Below are 7,783 nucleotides of genomic sequence, written 5' to 3'. Positions count from 1 at the left end.
TAACGGATTCAATAGTAAGAACTTTAAAAATTAAACCGATAAATTTTAAATTGTGGATTCTAGCTGTTCACATAAGTCAGTAGAAGTCAATTCTCTATCATTTTCATTATCATTTAAAGCTTTATGCGTGTGTGGCTGTTAGCTTAGCATCTTTAAATGAAGACGACATGCCAAATGTGGTCCTTGGGTTATATGTTCCCTTTTTCTTTTTTGAAAAAATTAGTAAGTGCTATTTAGGTCAGTTTGCGAGTACACCTTAACTATTCTATAGGGTATCTATTATTTCTCACCGATATGGATACTGGAACGCTCTATTCACCAAAATTCAGGTAAATGTGAAGTAATCACCTAATATTTATCTTGTATATCTTTTGTCAATTGAGCAATGGAGAGTTGTGGAGATTATCTAAAACCAAATTTGGTTAACACTCTAAAAGAAATTATTTAAAACCATTTCTTGAATTTATTGATTTCCTAATATTCTGCATTTTTTGTGTAGATGCTTATTTTAATTTTGATTTTTTGTCATCAATTACTCAATTTATATGTTTTCTAAAAGTCTGACTTTACCATATGGTTGCTCAATGATCATTTATCATAGTGAGGGTGTTCAATTAAAGATGTAAAAGGTAGGAGTTGAGATTTTCAATGTGTGCTTCTAAATTATAAAAAAAAAATCAGGAAATGACTTGGTAAATTAATCATTAGTTTGTGTTAGTTACCAAAATCAAGTACTTCCGTAGGATTATATATTAGGGAAAATTGCATAACTATTTCTCATATATTTTGACATTTTAGCATTAAATCATATCTTCAATGGCCAGTACAAAATTCTCCCTTCGGTCAGCTTTGCTACTTTGCATGGTTTTATTCTCCTTGTTGGCTCTTCATTATTGTATGTCCATATTTATTCCAATATTTTAATCCAAAAACTTATATATATAAAATCTTTGGATTGAATATANATATATATATATATATATATATATATATATATATATATATATATATATATATATATATTAAATCTTTGGATATACATAGATTGACAGTGGAAAAATCTTTTGTACTTTTAGTATATTTAAATCTGTTGAAGCGGGACTTGTTTTCAGGTTACTAATTCAACTTTTAAAGGACGGTTATTATCTTTTAGGTGATTGAAAAGTGTAAAAAAGAAAAATTTACGCACGTCTGTGTATATAGAAGTTAAACTAAGTAGAGGACACCAGGTATCCACTCTATAGGGCTGTTACTTAGGAATTAACTAGCGCGTCTTACATTTCAGTTTTTCAGTTCAATTTTATGGGACAAAAATGTCTTGAATAGTCTTGAAGTTAGGATTTTTAGTTAAAAATTTCAGGATAAAATATGTACTGACTAATCTCTAAATAGCATTCCTGAAAATGACTATCTGTGCACTTGCCCCTTGAACTGATGTATAATATCTTCTTATATTTTTTCTTTTTTCATCAACTGCTGGTGATGAAAGTACAAGAGTTAAAAGCTGAAGTTATAGCCAATCCATGCATCCCAGTTGTTGATCAAGGCGCACCTCCCAAACGGTGTTGCACTGTGGATAAAGCATGCTATGTTTCTCCGGATACATGTCATGCTAGTTGTCACTAATTAATGATTAATATTCAAGAAAAATAATGTTAATTCGTATTGTTACTTTAGCTGATGTATAATTAAAATAAAAGAAGTTGATTATCATTAATAAAGTTCAGTTTCAGTTATCCATATATACTTTAAATCCTTATCTAGATATATTTATCTTACATATTTTGTCTATTTAAAGCTCTACATTTATACATTATTTTCTCTCGACTGCGAAAGCTGATGCGTCTTACAACCTATGTTACTTTTTAAATTTTTGACATTATTTTAATCACCACAAAAATGTCATGGAATATTTAGACCACAAATTCTAAAAATATTTCATTCTTTCTAAAGTTTCGAATCAAGTTAAATAAATTTCACATTAAATTAAAACGAAAAGAATAGTAATTAATAAAAAGATGCCGGAATATGTGTCTGTCTTAAATCTTAATAGGAACTTGTAACAATCACTAAAAATTAACAGTTTTAAACTTCATTCTGGTATTTGGCTGGCTATTAGGCTTAGCACCTTGACTATTGTTTACCGTGAAAACGGTAATAACAATTAAATTTGTTGATGGAACTCTAAAAATACGTGATCTATTTTTATGCTAGTTGTAAAACAGTTGATGCTATGTGTGTGATGTTTTAAGGATGAGATGCGAGCTAAACTAGAGTTATATTCGAACCGATGGTTAGCCGTTTAGGGCCTCGAGCTCATTGATTTGGGGCCTCGAGGTCAATTCTCAAGCTCGAGTTCGAGCTATTAGGGGCAATCGGGGAAGGGTTAACAGTCGTGATATAATTTAAAGAGGCTCTTTATGACCAATTATAAGCAATAAATGAAGAACAAGTATGAAGCTAATAAATAAGAACAACAATATCGAGAGAGTGTGTTAGAGAGAAAAGAGAGAGAGTTATCATATATTTCGTGTAGAATAGTTGGAGCAACATCAGTCCTTTTACAAAATGATAAGGATCCCATTTATATAGAGGGGAAACCTTATATGGTACGACATACATTAGTAGTAAAGATATGGAGATGGGACATCTAGATGCGACACCCTGATCTGGGTTCAGGGTAGGCCGGCTAGGCCTTGTCAGACTTAGCCGCGTGTCTTGGGAACTCCCATTTTTACTCTAGCCTCGATCGATATTCTCTTCAGGCCGGGTGTCGATGAGCTCCGACGAAGAAGACTCGAGCGCATCTTTGCAGACTCGAGGCTTCGAGGTGATCTTCCGAAACGCCTTAATGACGGGAAATCGGACCCTCCGATTCTGCCGTATACAGATAGTCTCCGCATTTCCTAGAACGAAGTGATAGGAAATGATTTTGATGCCCAACTCTTTGGGTTCCCCGCGACGATGTCATACCGGTGACGCAACCTATGACGTGAGCCTTCACGATAATCGGGACATCCCATGGACTTGTCTTTTTGGTGCCATTCAATGCACTGTCGATTCCCGTTCTTCAAAGTGAGAGTACCACCATCGATTAGTTTTTAAGAACGCATTGATTACGCCTGTGGATCCGTCTTTCAAAGGCATTGATGGGCGTGTGATCTCCCCCTATAAATGAGGGTATTCTGGCACTATCTCTTCATCTAAATTCCCTTCTCCGTTCGTTCATTACTTTCTTCTCACCATCTTACTTTTTTGTTAACCACCATGTTTGGTGTTCACGGCCTTAAGGTTGTATGGCAGTATTCTTATCAGCTGTGTGATGGCCTCCCGCCTGAGCTTCCCTTTGTCGAGCGGGATCACACCATTTTTTCGTTGCTGTTGTTGTTATTGTTATGACTGATACTACTGTCGTTATTGGCTCGAGGCGATGAGACAGTGGTGGCCGGCTTCTTCCGATCCGGAAAGGCATTTGGACTTTATACCGCTGCTCGGGAGAGCGTTCGGATTATACACCGCTGCTCACTCTCCTACCCTGGCCTGGTGTGGCACTTCATTCCTTGGGTTTTTTCTCAAAGGATAAAATGGCACAATCGGCCGTCGAGATTGGGGCCCGCTGAATATTCAACCTTTGGCTTTGGCGGGCTATGTCTCTTTTTTCTGCCTCTTCTACATCCTCCCTCTTTCCTCTTCTTCATTTTCTCCCTCGGAGATATTATTTTGAGGGATTGAGCTGGGAACATAGAGGAGGTGGCGGTCGAAGGTATCACCTTCGAGGATGCAAGTTCGAGGAGGCGGCGCTTCAGGAATGCTGCTACCGGTGATGGACCATCGAGGGTAGACTAGGTTTTAGGCTTTTACTTCATGTATTCCCTTTTGCATCTTTGTTTCTCTGTAGGGACCTTTTGTAAACTTTTGTAATCATATGTAAAGATCCCTCGAGGGCCGTTGTAAGCAAATTTTTATAAATATAAATATATTTCCTTGACTTCCACCTTTGATGCTTGGCATACTCTTTTATATTCGTGGGGATTCTACATGTATGCCTCTGCTGATGATTACCAATATCTAACTCAGGTGCGAGTATTCTTCTCTGTCATTGGTTGATAGAAATGGCTCATTTCTAAGCCCGCCGTCGTTCCTTGGACCAAGCCCAAATTGGTCCGATTGACTCGGGCCATCGGGACTGTCGAGTCATGTAAAAATAGTGCCTCAAACCTTGGAGTTTTCGGAGAGCGGTTTCTGAGTGAGGATTATCTTTATGCATCTGAAGACTTGCTTTGATATTGGCGTAGATAACTCTTTAAGGCGTTGTAGATAGGTCCCAGATGAGGGGTTACCTAGATTTAGGCGGTATCCTGAGGTCGAGCCTTTATGGGCGGGGCCCGAAGTGCTCGTTCTTCTTCTTGAGGGGAGCCTTTGAGATTGGATAACATCTTGGGCTCTGTAATGATGCTGAAGGCTTCCTGGAGCCTAACCTCCTGCTGATGGGGGTCCTCGAGGTCGAGTACCACCTCGGGACTAGAGATGACGCCATTGGCTTCTTTAAGCCTAGCTTCTTGTTGATGGAGGTCCTCGAGGTCGGGTACCACCTCGGGACTGGAGATGATGCTATTGCCTTCTTTAAGCCTAACTTCTTATTGACGGAGGCCCTCGAGGTCGGGTACCACCTCGGGACTGTTGACGGAGCCCCTCGAGGTCGGGTACCTCGGGACTGGAGATAATGCCATTGGCTTCTTTAAGCCTGGCTTCTTGTTGATGGAGGTCCTCGAGCTCAGGTACCACCTCAGGACTAGAGATGATGCAATTGGCTTCTTTAAGCCTAATTTCTTGTTGGCGGAGGTCCTCGAGTTCGGGTACCACCTCGGGACTGGATATGATGCTTTTGGCTTCTTTAAGCCTAACTTCTTGTTGATGGAGGTCCTCGAGGCCGGGTACCACCTCGAGACTGGCATCAGAGTCATTGGCCTCCTGGGTCCTATCTTGATCAGGCGGACCGTTGTTGTTTCCCCACATATATATGGGGTTGTTTCCGCTTCTTGGGAGACCCCACTACTTTAGATAGCTATCCTTCCATTTCGGCATCGAGTCCTTCGTTACCTTAGCACTAGAGTGTTTGTGTAGGTTCCCGCTTTAGCTCTTCTAGTCTTGCCATAGCCTTGACTGCTACTTCGGGGTTTGCATAGAAGAGAGGGGAGAGTTCCACTCCCAGTGCTCAGGACCCGCGGGAGCTTACCTTGAAGACTTTGTCTTTGATAAGAGAGGAGCACCTTGAGTTAGTGAGGAGAGACTGCGGATGGGGAGAGGAGGCAACGTTACAGGTGCTTCCCCCGGGCGAGGATATCACGAACCCTGTCGATGGATTCCTGAATGTATATACGTATCTTTTCACACTGGGACCTCTCAACAGGGTCATGCTCGACTTCTGTGTAAAGTATCGGGTTACCTTAGCACAGATACACCCGTTGTTTTGGCGAATAGTGTTGATGATGAGGTTTTTTGCGGAGAAGGTAGGGCTTGAATTCACGCTTAGCCATCTCGTCAGGCTGTACCGGCCCTTTCACCATCGAGGTCTGTTAACCTTGCGGTGCCGTTCGTCCACGCCTTTTGTTGTTGATGATGAGGAAGACGGAGATCGGGACTGGATTAGTCGATTCGTCCAGGTCCGGACAGCTGACATTATCCCCATGGAACTTATGCCATTCCCCGAAGAATGGAACTATATGCATGAGTGGAGCATCCCACGCTTTCTCAGATTCGTCCATGGTGAAAGCTAGTTTCATAACCGTGTTTCCTCCTTTTCTGCAGCAATTTCATGGGCGTCGGGCGACGTTCCTAATCTTCCTGGTTGGGTTCGGGAGCTGGCGATCCGCTCGACTTGTGACGAGCGCAGGTGGTAAGCTGTGTCTCGGGGCAGATGGGAAGAAAAACATCACGGTATGTGCGTGTGCTACTTTTTCCTTATCCCTTGTTCATTAGGAGAGACATATTTCCCTTTTCGTGTATTAATATTGCTGTCGTAAATGTCGAGAGCCTCCAGAGGCGAGGCTGTGCTCCTCCGGAGAGGTGGAGGGGTTGCCAGCTTCCGAGCCAGAGGGCGACAACAATAAGTTGGAAATGTACTTGAAGGGCGATGGCGCTCATGGCAAGGTGAAATGGGGCCGGGCCTCTGAGATGGAAATGCCGCCCAAGCCTGCTGCACCCGAAGTTTCTGGTTCTAGAAAGATGGCTCCTCCGAGCGATCGTGCTTCGACCGGGGTTGATTCTTCCGGGGCTAAGGGGACTAGATCAACAGATGTGTGCTCGGCCTTCAAGGAAGTCCGCCGACTTACTTTGCGGTGAGCTTCGACATAGGCCTCCCGAATCTGCGTCTTCCCTTCCTTATCGAGTTTTTCTTTTGCAAGCTTTTGACAGGCTTAGGTCCGAGCTGCTCCGCCATGGACCTAGGCTCCGGAAAGCTCTGGGTGAGGGTAGGTCCCTTAGGATCCTTTGCGAGGAGAGGAAAGTTGAATTGTCACACGGGCGTTATGAGACGTACCGGAGCTCGAATTACAAGAGCTATTTGATAGAGCAGGTAAGTTTCCGTTCCGGGCGAGTGCACGTTCTGCCTTTTGACTTTTGAGGTTAACTCTTCGCCTATCATAGTTGCAGAAAAAGACGGAGGCCCTAGAACGTCTTAGGGGTGAGGCCGACCGAATCAGGAATGACTGTAGCGAGCTGAGAGCTCAGGCGCAGGTCCAAGCTTCAGAGGAGAAAGATGCCTTGGCTAAACTTCCTGCCTTCGAGGTCCAACTCCGCTTAGCTGGTGAAAATGCTTTAGTTCAAGCGGCTATGATCACAAAGCTTGAATCCAAACTTTCAAAGGTTAGGGCTGAGATCGTTGATGCTCGGACCGAAGCGGCACTGAACCGTACTAAGGCCGATCAGGAGATGGCGATTCATTTGAAGGACACTACCGATGCCCAAGCCGAGTTGAGGAGGGTCTTTGATCACGGAGAGAGGATCGAAGAATATGCTCGTTGCAAGTCTCGGAGAAAGGTTCTCGAGAAGATCAGTGCCAGGGGTTTTGTTCTCTCAGAAGAGTTGGCGCGAGCGAGGGCGGACGAGCGCAGTTCTCGGTTATTCCTGTCCGACGCCGAGGGGAGTGAAGATGAGGCCGGTAAGCCAAAGCTCTTGGGGGTGGGGCGTAGACCTCACCATTTCGTATGTAGTATCGTTAGGGTTTGTTTGTAGACGGAGAATGTATTTTTCCGTACATGTATATGAAAGAAAACTCTTTGCGGCTTTAGTTCTTCTGTACCCCTTTCTGTCCGTCAATTGGCCAGGTGAACTGGTCTCGGAGTCGGTGAGAATCCTTAAATTCGTCATATGGCCCTGGGGCTCATTATGCTGGCCCGGGGGCTCTTACGCGCTCAGTCGATGCAACCTCTAGTTCAAGCAGGTTGGAAGACAAGTAAACAAGGGTGTGCGTCTATACTCCGCAATATCAAGAAAACCTCTTATCCGATAAGGGTGCTTAGCTACGTCTATGCTTGTGCAAGTGTCCTAACATAGTTCATACCAGCTAGTAAGCATAAGGACAAGAACAGATGATACGTAGAATGTTTATCAGAATGTAAGCATACAAGAACAACAGCTCAGACACAGATATAACAACAGGGGATCTCCCAGGATACCGTCCCGTAGTACCGAACGTAAATGTGCAAGGTGATCTCCCGAAATACCATTTTGTAGTCCCAAAATAAATATGCAGCGCAAGGGGATCTCTCGGAATACCGTTCCG

General features: G+C 43.2%; 1 long non-coding RNA gene across 1 annotated transcript; it reads left to right on the top strand.

Moving 5' to 3' along the window:
• Positions 1–216: 216 nt before the first annotated feature.
• Positions 217–1,742, top strand: LOC109217631. Its single transcript, XR_002066664.1, has 2 exons — positions 217–329; positions 1,490–1,742. It is a non-coding gene; the product is annotated as an uncharacterized LOC109217631 (long non-coding RNA).
• Positions 1,743–7,783: the final 6,041 nt, after the last annotated feature.

Source organism: Nicotiana attenuata, unplaced genomic scaffold, assembly GCF_001879085.1.
Source record: "Nicotiana attenuata strain UT unplaced genomic scaffold, NIATTr2, whole genome shotgun sequence".
Taxonomy (NCBI): Eukaryota; Viridiplantae; Streptophyta; class Magnoliopsida; order Solanales; family Solanaceae; genus Nicotiana; species Nicotiana attenuata.
The sequence above is the reverse complement of the archived record's forward strand: the minus strand, read 5'-3'. Positions and strand labels throughout refer to the sequence as shown.